The sequence below is a fragment of the Rhipicephalus sanguineus genome, chromosome 8 (genome assembly GCF_013339695.2).
Source record: "Rhipicephalus sanguineus isolate Rsan-2018 chromosome 8, BIME_Rsan_1.4, whole genome shotgun sequence".
Classification (NCBI taxonomy): Eukaryota; Metazoa; Arthropoda; class Arachnida; order Ixodida; family Ixodidae; genus Rhipicephalus; species Rhipicephalus sanguineus.
Genome location: NC_051183.1, coordinates 120,209,863 through 120,231,727, shown reverse-complemented (window position 1 = coordinate 120,231,727; position 21,865 = coordinate 120,209,863). Strand labels below are relative to the sequence as shown.

The 21,865-nt window shown below is 50.1% G+C and overlaps 1 pseudogene; it reads left to right on the top strand.

The window, feature by feature from the left end:
• Window positions 1–14,977: 14,977 nt before the first annotated feature.
• On the top strand, window positions 14,978–19,740 carry LOC125759492 (uncharacterized; annotated as a pseudogene).
• Window positions 19,741–21,865: the final 2,125 nt, after the last annotated feature.

Sequence of the window (21,865 nt, the reverse complement as noted above, 5' to 3'; positions counted from 1 at the left end):
CACTTTATGCTTTACTATCTCAGCAGTACATCCACGAACAGAAACTACAGCCGGCTACAAGCTCAGAATAAACACAACCTCCACCCCCAGAACTGCTGCCATTTATCTGAGCAAGAGGGTGATCCTAGGTGGTTTCCGCTACAAGCGTAAGTACCCGTTCGCTGCCAATGTAAATACTGCGCATATTAACAACTAAAAGTTCGCCTCCCTACTTGGCATATTGCTGCCGGGTTGCATCTATCACCACGCTGAAGTAAGGGAAGAGGGGGAGGACGGCTTGTTCTGTTGAACAGCCACCATATTTACTGTCGGACTATTTCCCTCTCTAAGGAGCTTGTAAACATTTTGGTGAACGTGCTGCGTACGATGCAAGATGGAGCTCGGAAGCGGGCGTGTCCTGGACAGTCCCGCAATGTCAACAGAATGAAATTGTGCTAGTTCGACCGGGACTCTCGTCCAGCCGGTACAGCCAGTCATATTGACTCAGCCGCACGATCCTGCTAACTTCTGCGGCACAGACAACGTTTACGTCGATGACTGCATTCCAAAATACAAGGGTTTGCAGCGATCTATCGGTGGCACCCGACAATGACGATCGCCAACGTTGCCTTCTCTGTCTGCAGAACAGCACGCGTGTAGTTCAAGGCCCACGAAGCAGCAATAACGACTTCGGAGACTGTAAGCAGAAGCTGTCACCTTTTTGATAGGCCTGACTGGCTGCCCAGGCGGCGCTGCGAAAACGGTGCTAAAAAGCGCCCCCTACGACAAGTTCTTTGGTTTCGAGTAGTCAGACTGGCGGCCGCATGCAGCACTAAGCTCAGATGCGCAATGGAGCCGCCGCTGTCGGTTGTGCTGCGCTTTGGATCTCGGCCAGTTTCTGGCGTGGCTGAGTTCTTCAGGCCAAGCAATCTGCGTAAACGCAAGAAGCTCGTCAACGTCAGGTATGTTTACGACGTGCAGGAGATTGAAGGAACCATTTCGGGGCGCTGCAACTCGCAAGTGCAGCGAATCTCATACGACGTTGAACTCGAGTTAAGTTTTACTAGGCATGCTCGCGCGATTAACGACAGTGCATAAACTAAAAGATTGCTGTTAAGAAAGCCGACATGATTTGCATTACACGACGAAACGGAATCAAGAAAGGTCCAGTGACGAAGGCTAGCCGTCGGCGGCCCGAATGAGCACATTCGCGTCGTGTGCCGTTTTCTGCCGCATTCAGTCGCAAACACACTTTTTCCCCATGCACGGTCGTAATTTTCAACATTTGCTTCTAGGGAATTCGTCAAATTCTGTCAGCGCGCGGTGGCGGTCGAGAAGCGACGGCGCGCAATGTTTACAGCCGGCCGCTTGAAGCAGCCGGCTGTAAGCTGCCGTAAAAATCGTAGGCACATACGCAGGGTGACTCATGGCATCGTCTTTCTCGTTTCGCACGAAATGCCGGCTGCATATCCTCGTGATCGCCGTCGGCAGCCACGGGGTGCCGTCTGGACTGCACAGAGGGAATATATACACATATAAACGCGTGCACGCGCGTACGAAAAGTAATCAGCACGTTACGTTGCAAACCACGTTTTGCTCGCGTACTCACTTCACGCGTCGGACGGCACGTATCCAGCGGTTCCGTCGATCCACTTCGTACGGCTTTCAGGGGAACCAGTAAAACCGCACATTAGAATCCTTACCCCCATGTTCGAGGCAATTAACCACGCAACAATAACGGCGGCGACCGCGCTTCGGGACCGCGCGCTGCTCAGAGCCGTCGCCCGGACCACCTGCTTTCGGCACGGTTTGTTGAAGCAGGGATCACTCGTCAAACATGTCAGACTCTGCAGGCATAGTGGACAAGTTCCTACGTACGTTTTAATCACTTTTTGAGCCTGAAAACTAGGCGCAATATTAAGTAAAACGCTTAAAGCAACTGAGAACTGCGTAACTCGCCGGTCGGCGTCCATTTTTGACTACCCAAGCAACTTCGGCGCACGCCACCAGGCTCCGCCACAGTACTCGAAACTCCAGCGCGTCAGCCCTATAGACCAGCGGGGCGCCAATGGGCCGCTTCTAAATGTCCCTCCAGCCAGGCTCAAACTTACACCGAATTATGTGTCGTACACACTTGACGTTCTCGACGTTTGCCGGCATGTCGTACCAACATGATAGAGGAAGGCAAAGTAAGCCATGTGCTCAAACACATTGCGCAAGATCCTTTGAACCTGCTAGAGTCTAAGGACTGCTCAACCGTGGACGACATCATCAAAGAGTGCCGGCGATTCGAAGAACTGTACAGTCGTCGCGTCGCACATCATTTTATGCTGCTTCCTAAAATTGCCGCGACGTAATTCCGCGAGGACCTTAAGCCGACATGCCGTCAAGTGCCCACCACCGAGAGCGTAGCCCACATCGGGCGTTGCAAAATACAGGCGTCGTCTTCACCATCCTTTCTGACGCGGCCGTCCAATGATTGTCGTCCATGTAGATGCCACCCGCTTTTAAGTAATGCTAGCTGCCTGGGAAGACGAAAAACCAAAGAGGATCGTGAAATAGTGGAGGCATACTACATTAATAAAAGTGGAGTTAACTGTATGAGGACACCGTCGATTTGCCTCCTTGAGATGGAATTTGGTGTTGTGCAACGATGACAAGGAGGATGATTGTGGTCGTTTAACATCTGGTGACGTTGTAGGCGACAATGATGTACCGCACATCCGTTGTGAAGTTTCTTGGGCGAGTGCTTCCTTTCAATATAGACACACTTGTTAGTTCCCGCGTTGTGTGCGTTGGCGTCTTTCTCATCTCCCGTGAAGCAAGTCCAATGATCATCGATAAACGATCTCACTGATTCACAAGGTTGTGCGGGAAGAGCTCGCGAACGTCTGACTGAAGCCCGTATGTTCGCCCACGCAACCTTGTGTAAGTTCCATGGCGCCGCCTTCGCATGAACCGGGAACGCTTCGTCGCTATCAAGACCCTGCACAGGGCGGACGCCCAAGGTCAAGCCGATCTGGTATCGCTGCCATGGGTTGGGACATATTTCTCGCTATTGTCGTTCTCACAGCCCCCATCCCTCTCGTTTCTGGCTATCGACGCGAGGACAGTCGGCTCCTGCATTTTGCCGCTCGTGACAGTGAACCTTACAATGAGGTTCCCGCAACATCAGTGCGACGCTCCAGCATCGCTGTCGGTGACCTCAGGCCCTTCGCTATTCGTCGCCCCGCCCTACTGAACGCCCTTACTCGGAAAGCTGAGCAATGTAGCTCCCAGAAGTGACGCTGCATTGAACACCTGCCCCGAAAACCCTCTGCTCACCCTTACTACAGACCAGAGCCCGATTGCTATAGAAGTGGATGGCGTGCTTGTTACTACCCTCATTGATGCCTGTGCACATATTTTCGTAATGAGCTCTAATCTCCGTGCACGGTGGAGTAAGGTCCTTACGGCGCTTGAGTCCCTGTTTGTACGTGTCCCCAGTGGAGGAACTACGGCTGCGCTCGAAATGTACACCGCACGTGTGAGTGTCGATGACCGGCAAACTTCCGTCCTGTTTCTGTTCTTGCACATTGTCCTCATAGTGTGATCCTCGGACTCGATTTCTTGTCTGACCTCTCCGCTGTCATTGACTGCTCAGCCGGTGTCGTACAACCTGACTTGCCGGCATCCGCCGAGGTGTCAGAGCCGGTTCGGAACAAGCTTTCCTGCGCTGACGTTCTTCGTCTGCCACCACGAGCACTAACCTGTGTCGCTGTCGCACCGTCCTTCAGTGTACCGAGTGGCGAATATGTGATCTCTTCCTCTCCGAGTGATCTCGGAGAGGAAGAGATCACTGAGAGGAACAGCCTTGGACACTGCGCAACCCTTTGTCCAGTTTGCTTACAACACCTCGCGCCATGACAGTGCTGGACATTCTCCTTTTTAGTCACTTGTTTGGACGAGAACTGACTTTGGCGTTCGACATTCTCGTACCGAACCCTGACAACCTCTCGACAGCATATGCTCGCAAGCTATTACCGCAGCCGCAAAGGCCCGTCCGATAGCCCATCGACGCCTTTCTTACTCACAGTTGCCCCAGAAAGATAAATGCGACAGTCACCACAGGAACGCTCACTTTATTCCGGATAACCTCGTTCTCCTGCGGTCTCCGTATCGGCGTCTTGGACTACCCGAAAACCATCTTCCTAAATACTCAGGCCTTTACTTTTTGCAGCGCCAGGTGAGCGACTTTACCTATGAAATCGCCCCTCTAGACTCTGCCGCGACTTCCACATCTTCAGACGTCGTCCACGGCGCCCGCTTGAAGCCGTAACTATCGACCAACACTTCTAACAAGCACCGGGGTGGCGCTCTCACCGCCCACGGTTAAGTGAGGGAATAGGAGATGGACGACGTGTTCTGGTGAACAACAACCACCATATTGACTGTCGGACTATTTTCTTCAGTAAATATCTCGTAAGCATAATCACATGACTTACAAGCTATAGTCTAGTGTTGCTCGTTCACGCAGGAATGCGTCCATGGACGCTGCTTACACTTCGTTTTGATAAAAGGGACGTCTGTGCGGCTACGCCACTGCCGGTGTTACGTCATGCAAAGACCCCTTACCCTACCGACCCCCACCGCTGCACCTTACAGACCAGTGTAGCCAACTTGTCTGGTATGCACAAAATATGCACACATGCACTCAATTACAGGAATACTCCAAACCACCTCCTAGGGCTTCTATCAAAGTGCCGCATAGGCATCGTTCAATGTTTAAATATTCGTTTAAGACTCGTAGAACGTTACGCATGGAAATCAATTCCCGCAATGCGTGGGATCTGCCGGAATGTTTTTTAAGATGTTGGTGAGGGTCTTTAACGGCTCCCAGAGTGCGCACGCCTCGACCTACAAAATGCGAGTTTTGCATAAAATTATCCCAATGTCCAAACATTTCTTGTGGTTAGAATAATCCATGTCGGCTTTACCTCTTGTCCCACAGAGGGGTTTTTTCACGCAACCACACTATATTTTATTTAGGGCCATTGAAAAATCAAATGCTGCACTTTTTACAGTTCTTTTTGCACCGCAGGTAAAAAGCATTCATTCGGTTCAGATATAAGAACATTTTACAAGCGTGGATAGTGTGCCTAGTTGTTCAGCCAATCGCTTTCGAAACTGGTCTCTTTACAAGACCCACCACCAAGAAAATTGTTTTTGTTTGATTAATTTATTTACTTATGGCGATTATCGTCTTACGTGATGAAAGGATGGACGGGCAGACAGGTTTCTAGCTGAGTGTACGTAGAAAAGCTGGCGCATTTAAAAGTCCTCTTTTGCACACGATGTAAAGCCGAAATGAATGATTGTACAAACCAAAAAAATAAGTTTTGCGCAATTTACTGCTGACGCGTTTCTGTGGCAGCGCGATGCGGCTGCTGTGGGGCCGTTACAGACGCTGACGAATGTTGCGAAGATGAAAGACGCATTTTGTGATGCCACTCATAAAGAGCGTTCTAATGAAGCCCGCAACCTACAATGAAAATGTACGCTTGCGCGTAACTTACACAACTACAAAAGCAGATACTTCGTATATATTGCATTCATTCATTCATTATTCATTCATTGTTCATTCGTTGCTATGGATGTCAGTGCTTCTTTTGATTGAACCTGCTCATTGAGTGGTGACATAGCAATTGGGGAGTTGGAATTCGTATGAGAAATTTAGGTGGCAACGTTCGAATCAATTGCTTTGTTTTGTAAACGGTTGCTTAAAGGATGGAATGGAAACTTGATTTTTTGTCTCTTGCAGTAACTTCCGTTGTCTACGGTGCAAGTAAAGCTATTCGCATAGGTAACCAAAGCTTCGAAATGAAACCGGATCCAGCAGGGAGGCTTTCAAAATTGACGGGTTAGGTGCGCCCCGTTACATTTGGCTCCATTGACAGTTCCTTCCACGCGCGGTAACCTTTTTATATGTATACACTCGCTCCTCCTTTAGTAGTGTAGTTGTAGTACTCCTAATCTCCAACCATTTTTTAGGGGCGAAGCTCCTTTAGGCGGCACCCGTTCGTCCCTCGCAGTCTTAGTCGTAGTAGTCGTAGTGCGTAACCAGTCTTACGCTTTGACCTCCAAGGTAGTGCCGGTGGGAGATTTTTCCTGTGCGTTGTTGAACAATAAAAAATTCGCAGCGTGCGCGTTAACTAAAAGCCGAATTCTTCTGTCTCTCATTCCCCATTAGCAGCCATTGGCATGTTCCAGTAGGAAACGTTAGTAGAAGTAGAAGTGTAAGTGTTAGCTAAAAGCCGACTTCTTCTGTCTCTCATTCCCATTAGCAGCCATTGTTTACCTCCAAGGTAGTGCCTGGTGAGATTTCTCCTAAAAATGATTAAACAATAAAAATTTTGTTCAAAACGCCGTTGATTGATGAAATAAACCAACGAAAGACGCCAGATGTTTTGTAAAAGCAAAACGAAAGAACGCCAGATGTTTCTAAAGCAAAACGAAAAGACGCCAGCTGCTTAACGAAAGACGCCAGATGTTTTCTAAAGGAATGGTTTTCTAAACAATGAGAATTCCAGCGTACATGTAAAATTAAATTGAACTGCAAGTCGTCATAACTCATCGAACCTTTAGTATAAACGCGCCCGATCTCACGTCGGTGATGATGTACTGGGCAGAATTCACGGAAGATTCACGGTTTACCGATGAACCTCCACAGCTTCGCCCACTCATCATCATTCACTCCGTGGATATGCTGTGATTTTTTGAAAGACAAGATAGCTGCGTTTTAGATGCGAAGTATCTTATGGCGGAGTTCAATCCGGTGGTGGTTGTGGTGTGCGGCGTGACCATCCTTACTGCGCATGCGCATACCCTCTCCACTCACCCCCTCTCTACTTCCTTTCTCCACTTACCCTCTCCCCTCCCCTTTTCACTCTTCCTCTGAAACACGGGCTAGACAAGCCGAAATTCTCTCCTGCGCAACGCCGGGATGAGCACTAGCGCATGCGCGTCCCCTCCCCCTCTCTCTCCTCTTCTACGCTGTCCCCCTCTCGCACGCCTGCCGACTGCGTTCCCCGCTCGCCCTGTGAGAATTAACGGCCAGGCTAGATAGAAGACAAGACGCGCGTAGCGTTCCTCTTCGCGTTCCACGACGCGAGGTTGGTAGCATGCCCAAAGAACGCCAACGGAACGCGATCGTGCAAGTGCTCCGGCCTCGCATCGCCTCATGATCCCCTTTAGCGGGAAATTGTGTAATTTTTAAAGGCACCATACGCTCCACAATCCTTCGTTAATTTTGAGCCGCATATGAGCAAACGTGTGGCGGCACATAAGTGTTCTTCGCATGCTCTCGTACGCATTGAAGTAGCAATCGCCGTTGATTGATGTAGCATTGAAGTAGCGATTGCCGTGATTTCGTTCGTTTGTTTTAGATGCGAAGCAGCTTATGGCGGATGCGGTAGTGTGCGGCGTGACCGCCCTTACTGCGTATGCGCATTCTCCACCCCCTCCTCTCCTCTCCTACGCCCCCACCCCCCACACTCGCGCGCCTCATTCTGTCCATACTTATTGTAACTGCGCAAAAAACGGACGGAAACACGACGGGCGAGAAAAGGGCAAACAAGCACAGTTATCAACTGAAGTTTTATTGCAAGAACGAGGCAATATGAAGGGCAGGAAAAAGCGAGAGAGGGCAAAAAAAGGAGGAGACAAAAGGCACGAGGGACCCAATCAACAAAAACTTTGGCCACATCAGGCATGGCACGTCCGTCATACAAAACCAAGATAACTTATCTCTTTATCATGTATGGCGACAGAGGGAACACTGACGCAGGACTCAGAATTCTTTTGAATATGCGCATCCTCAATTAGTTCTCGCGCTCTTTGGTTCTTATGCCGGAACAACACAGAGGTATCACCAAAGAGCGGAGTAAAGCCGCATTTCTTACAGTGGGCTGCTAGATGAAGACCGGAGTGGCCTTTCAGAGAATTAAAATGTTCTCGAAGTCTAACAGTAAGGCAGCGACCTGTTTGTCCCACGTAAACACGTTTTCATGACAAGGGTATGGAATAAACAACACCAGTGATACAGGATACATAATTATTGAGATGACTAACATTACATGTAACTTGCCGAACATTTTGCTGATTTGCGATTCGTCTGTCTACTTTAGCGCATAAAGTGGACAACTTGTTCATGGCAGATATAACCACTTGGACGTCATATCTTGACGCAACCTTTTTTAGGCAGTGGGTAAAACCGTGAACATATGGCAGAACAGCAAATTTCTTATGCTGCGCCTTCTCATCCAAGTCACAACCATGACCAGGACCTCTCTTTATTTTCTTAATCAACTTCTCGCAGACCTTTAATAATACGTACCGTGGAAAGCCTGCCTGTCGCAGTTATTTCACCTGCGCAGGAAAACTGCTTTCAACCAAATGCGTGCAGGTTTTTTTCAGTGCAGAGGTAAAATATGAGAGCGCAATGGCATTTTTTACCAGTTTTGTGTGACCCGATTTATAGTTTAGCAATCCTTTTCTCGAGCTTCGTGTTTCCGTCCGTTTTTTGCGCAGTTACAATAAGTATGGATCATGACCAACTAGCCCAACTTACCACGCTTCTGAACTCATTCTGTCCTGTGCAACGCCGCGACCAGCGCCCTCCTACCCCCCCCCCCCCCTCTCATGCGCCTCATTGTCTCCTGCGCAACGCCACTATAGCGCCAGCGCATCGCGGCGTTGCGCCCAACAGAGGTGCTCCGTCACACTTCATATGCCATCACACTTTCATATGCCACGAGATGACGACCAAGTTTTGCGTGCAATATGCGAAGCTGTTCTGGCTATCACACCTCGTTCTGTGATTACGCTTTCACCGCTAACCACTACAGCTACCACAAGGGTTTGTTTAATCAATTAACATGGACGTTAGGTGTCGGGATGGAGATGTACCACCAATCATCAAAGTGGGTGCATCCACGTTAAGCGATGCTATAGCTGCCAGACAACAATATACATTGTGCAAACTCTCTTATGTCAATGCACAGTGAACATTCAGTTACTTCTGTCAGGGCACGCTTTACTTTCGTGTTATTCCGATTCCTATGATGGAGGGATCAACCATCTTTTTGTCACTTGTATGGACGAGAACTGACTTTGCCGTTCGATATTCTCGTACCGAACCCTGACAACCTGTCGACAGCATATGCTCGCAAGCGATTACCGCAGCCGCAAAGGCCCGCCAGATAGCCCATCGACGCCTTTCTTACTAACAGCTGCCCCAGAAACATACATGCGAGAGTCATCACCCTAACGCCCACTTTATTCCGGATAACCTCGTTCTCCTGTGGTCTCCGTATCGGCGTCTTGGACTACCCGAAAACCATCTTCCTAAATACTCCGGCCTTTACTTTGCGCAACGCCAGGTGAGCGACATTACCTCTGAAATTACCTCTAGACTCTGTCCCGTCTTCCACATCTTCAGACGTCGTCTACGGCGCCCGCTTGAAGCCGTAACTATCGCACAACACCTCTAACAAGCACCGGGGTGGCGCTCTCACCGCCGAGGGTCGACGTTGCAGTATTGCAGCTATCGCCACAGTTAAGTGAGGGCATACAAGGACGACGCGTTCTGGTGAACAACAACCACCATATTGACTGTCGGATTATTTTCTTCTGTAAATATCTTTTAAACACAATCACATGACTTACGATCTATAGTCTAGTGTTGCTCGTTCCCGCAGGAATGCGCCCAAGGACGCTGCTTACACTTCGTTTTGATAAAAGGGACGTCTATGCTGCACCGCCAACTGCCGGTGTTACGTCATGCAACGACCCCTTACCCTACCAACCCCGACCTCTACACCTTACAGACCAGTGTAGTAAACTTGTCTGGTATGCACAAAATATGCACATATGCACTCAAATACACGAATACTTCAAACCACCTCCTAAGGCTTGTATCAAAGTGCCGCACAAGCATCGTTGAATTTTTAAATGTTCGTTTAAGACTCGTTGAATGTGTGGCAAAGAAATCGATTCCCGCAATGCGTGGGATCTTCCAGAATGTTTTTTGACGTTTGTCAGGGTCTCGAACGGCTCCCAGACTGCGCACGCCTCGACCGACAAAATGCGAGTTTTGCATGAAATTATCCCAATGTCCAAACATTCCTTGTGGTTAGAATACTCCGTGTTGGCTTTACGTCTTGTCTCACAGACGGGTTTTTTCACGCAACCACACTATATTTCATTTAGGGCCTTAGAAATATCAAATGCTGCACTTTTAGGTTTGTTTTTGCACCACAGGTACAAAGCATTCATTGAGTTCAAATATAAGAACATTTTACAAGCATAGATGTCTTGCCCAGTTGTTCAGCCAATCGCTTTCGAATGTGTTCTCTTTACAAGACCCACCACCAAGAAAATTGTTTTTGTTTGATTATTTATTTACTTATGACGATTATCGTCATACCTGACGAAAGGATGGACGGGCGGACAGGTTTCTAGCTGAGTGTACGTAGAAAAGCTGGCGCATTCAAAAGTCCTCTTTTGGACGCGATGTAAAGCCGTAATGAATGATTGTACACACCAGAAAAATTAATAGTTTTGCGCAATTTAATGCTCACGTGTTTCTGTGGCAGCGGGATGCGACTGCTGTGGGGCCAATACACACGCTGACGAATGTTGCGAAGATGAAAGACGCATTTGTGATGCCACTCATAAACAGCCTTCTAATGAAGGCCGCAATCTACAATGAAAATGTAGCTTACGCTTCACTTACACAACTACATAAGCAGATACTTCGTAGATATTTATTTCACTCATTCATTCATTCATTCATTTATTCCTTTATTCATTCATTCACTCACTCATTCATTCATTTATTCATTCTTCATTCGTTGCCATGGATGTCAGTGCTTCATTTGATTGAACCTGCTCATTGAGTGGTGACATAAGAATTGGGCAGTTGGAATTCGTATGCGAAATTTAGGCGGGACAATTCGAATCAATTGCTTTGTCTTGTAAGCGGTTGCATAAGGGATGGAATGGAAACATGATTTTGTCTCTTGCAGTAACTTCCGTTGTCTACGGTGCAAGTAAAGCTATTCGCATAGGTAGCCAAAGCTTCGAAATAAAACCGGATCCAGCAGGAAGGCTTACAAGATTGACGGGTTACGTTCGCCCCGTTACATTTGGCTCCATTGACAGTTTGTAGTCTCCTGTATCCCATATCTATATACATACACTCGCTCCTCCTTTAGTAGAGTGGTTGTAGTACTCATAATCTCCAACCATTTTTTGAGAGGCGTGATTGCTGCTTTTTTAGAGGCACCATACGCTCCACAAACCGTCGTTAATTTTGAGCCGCATATGAGCAAACGTGTGGCGGCACATAAGTGTTCTTCGCATGCTTGCGTACCCATTGAAGTAGCGATTGCCGTTGATTGATGTAGCATTGAAATAACGATTGCCGTGATTTCGTTCATTTGTTTTAGATGCGAAGCAGCTTATGGCGGAGTTCAATCCGGTGGTGTGCGACGTGACCGCCCTTACTGCGCCAGCGCATTCTCCACCCCCTCCTCTCCTTTCCTACGGCCCCCCTCTCACGAGCCTCATTCTCTCCTGCACAAGGCCGCGTGGAGCGCCAGCGCATGCGCGTCCTCTTCCTCTCTCGCTGTTTTCCTATGCTCCCCTCTCTCGTGCGCCTGTCGACGGCGTTCCCTGCTCGCCTTGTGAGAATTAACGGCCAGGCTACAGGTAAGACACGACGCGCGTAGCTTTCCTCTTCGCAATTCACGACGCTTTGAATGTACGGATGCAGCTTACGGCGCGGGACTTCGCCCCAGCTTAAGAACCTGGCGAGCCAGCTAATCAAAAAAAAAATCGCAGTATATCCACGGAGTGAATCATGATGAGTGGGCGAAGCTGCGGAGGTTCATCGGTAAACCGTGAATCTTCCGTGAATTCTCCCCAGTACATCAAACAGAAACTTCTCTGTGGCCTGCCGGAGTGCGTGCGGCGACGGGGCCGTGCTTCGCTGTACCAAGCTTTTCGAGAGTAAGTGCAAGCTGCCCACAACATTTTTTTCCACCTCGACGAATTATTTCAACAAAGCCTTCATAGAAAGTGTTCTCCTTTGAGATTTCCTTTTCAGTGCTGGTATACAGCGCATACATGCTCTTCATATACATGCTCTTCATAGTATTAGCGCCGTGTGTAATACAGTTGCATTCGGAAGGTTGGTTCCTAGGTTCGAAACCGAACGCGGCCACGAAAACTTACTTTGTTACGTACTTTTATTTCATTACAGCGATTCGTCTTACGTGACGGACGGACAGCTTTCTCGTTGGTTCTGCAGTGAACTGCTTGCGCACTTCAAATGTGGCTACTTTGACGCAAGCCTGACGCCCCATGCCACCCCGGTATAGTCGAAGAAAACACAAAACTGAATGTGTTACTCTTTTCGGTAAGTCCTGACTTGCCACGAATATCATTGTCTGTAACTCTTTCCGGCACGGTGGTCACCCCCGGTAACCAGTTTTTCTTCATTTTCTTCTCTTGAAGCACACGAGCTCCTCGCGTAAGATTTTATACGGCACGTTTCTGAAGCTTTCAACGTAGTGACAGAGATGATGCCACTTCGTTTGGGCTGCAGTGTTACGTGTTACGTCTGTTTCGTCCGGCCGCTGTCGTCTTAAGGTGCGCTACACAATAGACCCGCTATATTTTTACAGAAATGAAAGTATGTCCGGTTCATATTAAGTTGAGAGCTTAGGACAACACATTATATAAGTAGCTAATACCAAGAAATCCAGAAATTGAGAGCTGTACTCAGTCAGCAGAGAGCACTGCGTCGCAGAATTTGGTGATCTACTAGAGCGACCACGGTGCATGAACGGTCTTAGAAGGCTGGTAATATACTGTTTTAAAGACGATAGTCTTTCTTGGGATACTTAAACGGAGAAATTTTGGTCTGTCTGTCTTTCTGTCTGTCGGCACGCCACTCGATTCAGCCACTCGGCCAAAGTTGAACCACTTGCCCAAGGGCCAGCCTTCTTGAACTGGTACGGCTCTTCATACTTGTGAACGTTGTCGATCAAAAAGTAAATATCACGCATATATGAGGCGCAACATCGCTAGGTAAGTATTAGGTGGTGTGTTCCTTTAATAGAAAATGCATACATACGTAATTCTAAAGACCCTAGTTTCTTAAGCTTCGCTGAAAATGCGACTGCGCTGAAGCTTGCCTTCCTCCGTGCCCTCTGCACGAGCTCATTGTTGTGTTTCGGTTTCGGTTCTGTATTGCACTGTACGAATGCCATGGGGCGCCACATTCCTGTTTTACCAAGGCGACGTGTAAATAAAAAAGTGTGTGTAGAGTACTCGTTCAGTGCGGACGTTTCTTCTGCTTCAGCGCTTCGTGCCAAACCGCGTGTTCGGGCTGGCTGGCGTCCCCGCAAGTCGCGTTGGTCACCGCCGGTCTTCGCCTGCTGCTGCGCCGGGACTACCGGCCCGCAACACAGCACTCATGTTTCCCGACGTATTGCCAGATGGCGTCCATATCTCACGCAGCGCCTCTTCTATCGTCTTTAGACGACATTTGCAGCGAAGCACGCAGATACGCGGCCAATTTTTTTTTTTCTTGGGGCTTGGAGGAGTAGCTTTGCGAAATACTTTAATGAGCCTACAAGATTGAGAAGGATGTGTGGTATATACAATGTCTGCGTGCTCCTGCCGGGAAAAAGAATTGTTTTGCAGCCTGCCACCGACACTGACTGGTAGACCCTGAGTACATGGTGGTGACCTGAGGTGACCACCACACATCTTTTAAAGTAAAGGTGCTACTTTTTGCTTGTGAGAAAATCATTATCTCAAAACGAATTCACAGTTTTTTTGCACGAAACTGTTTTCTGCCAAAAATTCACTTCTGCGCATGAAAGAGTAAAGAGACAGTTTACGCATCTTTCGTGTCCCACGACTCTCGTAAGAAGGTATAATCACCTCCAAAAAAGTCCACGCGGCTCTTTAAAGAGAATCACATACGTGGTATGCATAAACTTTCTTTTAGTATGGTCCGGCAGTTTCCTCCGGGCGAGGCGGGGAGAAGAGCTGTTAACCCCGCTCCCATTCCACCCTCCGTCGAATATGATGGCGGTGTCTCAGGTGATGGCTCGAAGTCCTTCGACCTGAACGGCACGTTCCCCTTGCCGGATGGCCCAGACCTGGTGGGCCAGCTCTCCGATGATGAGTGCCACCTCCCAAGCGTCCTGCTTTTTTTCTTAGAGTGTGATACGTCTAAGCGCCTGGGAACCCGCTGCTGTATCATTGCGCCGCACGTCGGACGCAAACTTGTAACGTGTATTCAAAGGCTAAATCTACCAGTGAACGTACAGGCTCTACCGAGTGACCACCGCTGCGGTTTCGATTATTCGTCTCGAGAGGTGTCCTCGCCGCTCTCCTCTATCTTGTACGTCAAGGCAGTGCGTGTGCGTTACGTAGTACGTTTCAAAGATGGAGTGCAACAGGCATAGGCGTGTGCAAGTTTACCCATAAGCGGGGGGGGGGGGCATACCTCCTTCCATCACTGATGCGAAACACCCACCTCTCCGCTTTGGTGGAGTCCAAAAGCCGACATGCTTCACAATAGACGACGAAATGTAAAAACTGTGGGAACCACGCCCACCGACTATCGCGAGATAGCGCCACGTGCTGCGCAGACGCGGTGCGCGTGGCCCATCTGCGCGGCTTAAAAGGGGCAGCCTGCGCGCCGCCCAGGGGAGACGTGCCTGGGACGCCAGGAAGGACGGATGCTGCCACCCGCGCTGGCCGATTGCTGCTGCCGCCGATCATGGTCGTCGTCTCGTGTGCCTGGACCGACCCCGCCGTATGCAGCGTAGAGTTAAATAAATTGTTGTTGTTGTTGTTTGTTACGAGTTGAAGCCTCCGTCTCCCTTGCTTTAACTACGGACGGGACGCAGCACGTCCAGTACCCACAGTTGGCGCCCAACGTGGTTTTTGCTCCCGCCCGTAGGAATAGCACGGTGGACGTAGGTCCAGTCCCTCGTCTTGTTCGTTGAGTCTCCGGGTAGCGCACTCTCGTGCGTGTTGTTTTGTTGCGCGGTTTTTTTTCTCTTCAGGGCGCAGGCAGAAGGAAAGCACCTCCGGTCCGGAACGATCATGCCGACCGGCGGCAAGCAGGATTCTTCGCACGAGCAGGCTGACCAGCTGCTGGCACAGCAGCTGAACACATTTCAGCGTGTCGCTGAGTTGTGCAACACGGTCATGGACCGCATCGGCACTCGGGCCGGCGAACCACAGCTCCTACCTCCGGCCACGCTACCCACGTACACGGGTTACGACGACCCGAAATCGGTGGCTTACTTCCTAGAGGAAATGGACAGGTATGTCAGAGCGACCGGTGCCTCGGAAGCGCACGTGATGGCTCGAATCCTGCCGTTGGCTTTACGGGATGCCGCAGGACGGTGGTGGAGGCTACAAACGCCTTTCACCACTTGGGCAGAATTTGAACAACGCTTCCGAGAGGAATTTCTGCCCCCTGGGTACGAGCTGCGAGTCCAGCGGGAGCTCGAACTAAGAATCCAGCATCCGGACGAAAGTTTGCTCGAGTACGTCCGGACGATGCAGGAACTGCATCGCTGAGCAGCACCGACTGCCTCGGAAAGGGACCAAGTAGCTCGGGTCATTCGACAGAGTCATCCCAGATTCAGGCCATTTCTTTATGGGCGCACATTCGAAACCCTTGAGCACCTCGCACGGGAGGCCCGCGGTGTACAAGACGCGCTGTTAGCTGAGAGCACTTACGTGCCACCGCCAGCGCCGCAATCTGCTCTTGAGCCGTCACTGGCTTGGCGCGCCCCCGTAGCCAGTCCCTCATGCGACCTGACGAGCCCAGGCGCATTCACGGCTATCTCCTCCCGCGCCCTGGACCCCTTCGCACATGAGCAAGGGCGGCGCGGGGCCCCTTTGAATACCGTATCAGGGGTAAGTTGTCCCTGGGAGCAAGTGTCCGCGGAGCAGCGTCATAGTGCAGAGCGCTCGCTCCTTACTGGAGCCATACAAGAGCATAGTCGGTCGGACCCCCAGTCCCGATACGCCGGGTTCACAAGTCCTGCGCGAGCCGACTGCGACAGGCGTTCCTGTTATGGGTACTCCGGGAGCCACTCCGCCGAAAGGCGTGATTTCAGTGATAGGTTAACTGGCCAACGCAGACATACTCATGTCGTATGCTACCAGTGCGGTCAAACTGGTCATGTGAGGCGGCAATGCTTTGCGCGCCGTAGCGCGAATGCAGGTTCGGGAAACTGCTTCGGCCGGCGACACTAACCACTGGCGGTGTGTCGCAGCCCACGGCCGTAAATGCCAGGAGCGTGCAAAGCTGTCCGGAGCGTGTAATGGACGAACATCAAGCTGGTGAGTCAGTCATCGTTCCCTCTGTTTGCCGCGTAACGCAGGCGCAGTCTCCAGAACCGACGATGAAAGTAAAGCGCTGGGCATTACCGTACCTGCTCTTCTTGATACCGGTTAAGGAATCTCGCTAATCGGTGACGTGTTGCTTGAGAAGTGTAAAGCTAAAAAGACGAAGTTTCGTAACTCAAATGTTCAGTTGCGAATGGCATCAAGCCACGTATCAAACGCTGAAGGTTGTGTTCGTTTACGGATAAGCTTTAATGGAAAAACGAAGCGCCAGCGATTTGTTTGTTTGCCTGGTCTATCAGTGTCAATGCTTCTCGGTCGAGATTTTCTTGCAGACGAGGGGCTCACACTCGACTTTCCTGCAAGAGGCTACCGCCTTCACGGACAGTCCGAGACAACACCCTTTGCGGAGAAGATAGACTTCGTGCCTCTACCAAGACACGCGGAAGGCGTGGCAGCCATGCACACCACCCTGCCGTCAGCAGTCATGCAGTCCCTCAGCGACTTCATGGGAACGAACCACCAACGGAAGCAGCTAGAGGCCGTGCTGACACCGTTCTCTGGAATGTTTACGGAACGTCCTGGGAAGACCGACGTCCTAGTGCATCGCATCAATACCGGCGACGCCCGGCCATGGCGTTGCAACCCGAGACCGCTGAGCCAGCACAAGCGAGCCGTTCTCGATAAAGCCCTGGACGAAATGATCGACACAGGAGCCGTACGACCCTCGGACAGTCCGTGGGCCTTCCCTGTGGTATTGGCCCCAAAGAAAGATGGTACGGCACGTCTTTGTGTGGACTACCGCAGGCTCAACGCAGTCACGGTGAGAGATTCCTACCCTTTGCCAGCAATATCGAGCATAACTTACGCGCTGGGAAACGCAAAGTTCTTCACCACTATCGACTGTTCTCGTGGGTATCTGCAAATCGAAGTCCACCCTGACGATATCCCGAAAACGGCATTCACATGTCATAGAGGCTTGTTCGAGTTTGTGCGCATGCCATTTGGTCTTTCCAATAGTCCGAGTTCTTATCAGCGCATGATGGATATGGTCTTGGGTGATGCAAAGTTTAATTATGCACTTTGGTATCTTGATGATGTGACGGTGTTTTCGCGCACGTTTGAAGAGCATCTTGAACACTTGCATACGGTGCTACAGCGCATGTCAGCAGCCGGTCTAACTGTTCATCCCGGAAAACTGCAGCTCGCTACTAACAAAATCAACCTTCTTGGGTTTGTTTTCGACAACGGCGTACTAAAACCAAACCCAGATAAACTGAAGGCAATTGCAGATTACCCCCCACCCCAGAACACTAAGAGCTTGCAAAGGTTTCTCGGAATGATTGCTTTTTATCGTGACTTCATTTCGCAGTGCGCAGACATCTCCCGACCACTAACTCAGTTGCTGAAGAAAGGCGCGAAATGGCTCTGGAGCGGTGAGCAACAAGGCGCTTTCGACACTCTTCTGAAAGCGATCACCAGTAACGCCTCCCTTCAGCTGCCAGATCTTAACAAACCTTTTGTGTTACAGACAGACGCCAGCGATTATGGACTTGGCGCAGTACTTTTGCAGGAATGCGCAGGCGCTCTGAGGCCCGTTGCCTTCGCAAGCCACACTCTGACCGGGGCGGAACGAAACTACTCGGTAACAGAAAAAGAGTGCCTGGCTATCATTTTCGCATTAAAGTTTGACATGTTTTTGGACGGGGCTCAGTTTGTCATTCAGACTGATCACCAAGCGCTCTCTTGGCTGAAACGACTGCCTAATCCCTCGGGACGATTGGCCCGATGGGCTCTTACCTTGCAGCGCTACGACTATGTCATCGAGTACAAGAAGGGTAGCACTAACACAGTTGCCGACGCACTTTCACGTGCACCTTTGTCTATCGAACCCCAGGTCGAGCCGGAACAGTGTGTGCGGTTACGACACCAGCTGTGACAATGCAGTCACGTTGGGGTACTTTGGTGAGTAAACAGGAGCTCCTTGCAGCACAGCAGGGCGATGGCCTTTGTCGTAAGGTGTCAGAAAAGCTAGCGGCTCGTGATCCAACTGACACCGGAAGCGACGAGGAGACCGACTGCTACCTGCTCGGAGAAGGAGGCCTCTTGTTCCGGTACTTTCCTCAAGTTGACGAAGGTAGTGTGGAGTCACCGTTTCGAGTTGTCATTCCTCGCAAACTTCGCAAATTGTTCATAAAGTACTACCATGACGGTGCTTTAGCTGGTCACTCTTCAGGGCAGAAGACTTACGAGAAGCTGTGTCGTACTGTAACGTGGCCAGGTTTGAAACAGGATGTATTACACTACGCGCGTTCCTGTTCAGTTTGTCAAAAGGCGAAACCACGTGGTGGTTTACCGTTAGGAACAATGCAGTCAGCTCAGAGTACATCGCCATGGCAGATTGTTGCATGTGACGTAATGGGCCCGTTTCCCATGAGTCCGCGGCGAAACCAGTATCTGCTTGTTGTGACTGACCATTTCACGAAATGGGTTGAATTGTTTCCTTTGCGCAAGCTCACTACGCAGAAAGTATGGGACTGCCTTCTCGAAACCTTCACGAGGTTCGGATTCCCTGCCCAGCTGATCACGGACAACGCGACGTACTTCACCAGCAAGGTGTTCACGGATTCCTGTGACGCTTTGGGAATTCGTCATAAGCGCACGTCTGTGTATCACCCGCAAGCCAACATCACGGAACGGGTAAACCGAAATGTGAAATCTATGCTTGTCGCGCATACTGAGCGTCATAAAGATTGGGACCTGAAACTGGCAGAAATAGCGTTCGCAACTAGGACGACAGTTAATCGCTCAACAGGCTTCACTCCTGCTCAACTTAACCTGGGCAAAGAATTGCGCTTTCCGCAGGACAGTGCTTTGGCATGTGCAACCGCTTCTTCAAGGCCTTATTGAAAGTTTGCAGGGGACCTGAGACAGAGGCTGACCGACGCGGTACAACAAGCCAGACAGCACCTCGATGTGTCCCGAATGGAACAGGCAGGACAGTGTGACAAGCGTCGACAAAACGTTAGCTTCGAGGTTGGGGACTTCGTGTTGAAGCGGACACATCCGCTCAGCGACGCCTCGAAAGGTTTTGCCGCTTCCTTAGGTAACAGGTGGGACGGACCGTATAGAATCACCCAGAAATCCAGGCTCTCGTACATGCTGAAAGATTGCTTAACTAATCAAGCGTGTGGCCCTATTCATGTCTCAGATCTGAAACCATTTTGTGCACGGCAAGACTCAGCAGCTGATGATCCAGATATGCCTCACCAGGGCTTGGCCACCCAGTCACCCACACCACCATGCAAGTGGTACAACCTGCGTCCCCGGTGACGGACAAGAGGGGTTTGCGAAAATGACTCATTCCCTTTACTTGTACTTTTTTCCAGTTCCGTTTTTCCACGAATTTCGGAGGGAGGAGGAAGCAATCATAGGCCTTCCCAGACTACTTTAATGTCCCGTTCGCCTTGTTATGCGTTGAATGCACATAACTTTGTTGGTGGCGAGAAGGAAATGTTTACTGGTTTTCATTGTCCTCGCTATACTTTAGGGTCCCTGCAGCCGGCCTTTCCGGACCATCCTCCGGTCCCCACCACGTCATTTTGAGGGGGGGGGGATGTGTGGGAACCACGCCCACCGGCTATCGCGAGATAGCGCCACGTGCTGCGCAGACGCGGTGCGCGTGGCCCATCTGCGCGGCTTAAAAGGGGCAGCCTGCGCGCCGCCCAAGGGAGACGTGCCTGGGACGCCAGGAAGGCACCCGCGCTGCCACCCGCGCTGGCCGATTGCTGCTGCCGCCGATCATGGTCGTCGTCGTCGTCTCGTGTGCCTGGACCGACCCCGCCGTATGCAGCGTAGAGTTAAATAAATTGTTGTTGTTTGTTACGAGTTGAAGCCTCCGTCTCCCTTGCTTTAACTACGGACGGGACGCAGCAAGCCCAGTACCCACAAAACAAAACTGAAAATGGCGTGATGACGCCCGTCTCACAATGGCCTTCATTTGGTACCTGGCTTTCCGGGAGTAAAGACGGGCAGCAAACAGTTCTTCGAATCCAACATCAGAGGTGATTCGGCCGCCATTATGGTCAAAAATCTGCGTGGGGATAATCCTGCTTTTTAAACAATGACGCGGCAGGTCCGACAGCGTAATTGGGTTAGGCAAACTTCGCGTCCCGAATTCCGTGATTAAGCGGGATGGGGGGGGGGGGGGAGAGACTCCCACCTCTGCTCCTCCTTCACCCCGTGCAGATGCCTGTGGCAACAGGTGATCTGTCCAAGTGCTAACACTCTGTATTTCAGAGTTAGTGATTTCACTTTAGGCACTAAGAACGGACACAGCGTCACGATTTTCTTTCTTTTGTTTTGTAACACCGTTCACCTTCCCTTTAAATCATCATGCCAGATTCATTTTTCCGTGAACTCTGAAAGAGGGACACGCAGACAAGTACAGACCAGAGGGACACACATTACCTGCAAATTATGAGGTTGGTTTCCCGACCGTCTTGATGTTTCCATTCACGAGTTCGGATCCAGTATGCGGCAAAATGGCCACATCAGCTTGTAGATATAAACGAAGATAAAAGAATGCGCGTTAAAAACTACGTCCCTGCCGATGTTTTGCACTAGCACATAAGTAACCCGTTCGGTTACTACGATAACAGCTATATACATACTTATTGATACCAAGCTTACCCGTATCCAAAGTAAAATATCCAATTAAAGAGGAAATTCCGACCATGACCATTGAGTGGATCGCGACAACCGCGACAGCTCATTGACCATTCAGTTGACTGATTGACATCCGTGTCATCACAAAACATGTGACTACGCTTTTAAGAGGCACGACCGGAAAGTGATAGTCTTGTTTCCCTTCCAGGAGCTCCTATCGAGAACTCACTTCCCGTTTTCAGAATATTTAATAGAATCTTGTGAAAATAAAACTGGCATGAAACCAATGGTTCTGGTTGAGGAGTTATATCGGATGCATATGACACGCAAGCATGGGTTCACATAAGGGCCAATTAACTATCAGGATAATTACCGAAATTGAATTGAATGACTTCAATGAAGGAGGAGACGATTTTCTTGTGAGCAGCTGGGATCGTTGCGACGCCTGGCGGAGAAGATCTCAACCACGCACTTCTATCTGCATAGCCTCCGAGATCCACTTCCGCAGTGCGACGAAACATAATGTTAACAAATGGAATATATCAGAGCATATGAACACCGGCTTGCGGATGTCCCTAGTAGAAAAATAATTCAGGGATTAGGGTCGCCTCCAAATTTTTGTCTCGCAGAGAGAGAGAGAGAGAGAGAATAAGAATAAAAGAAAGGCGGGTAGCTTAACCAGGGCTGAACCCGGTAGGCTACCCTGCACTGGGGAAGGGGGGAGGAAAGTTAGAGAGGAGGAGAGAAAAGTCATTCTTTCAGCCAGCGTAACAGTTTCGCCTTTGACATT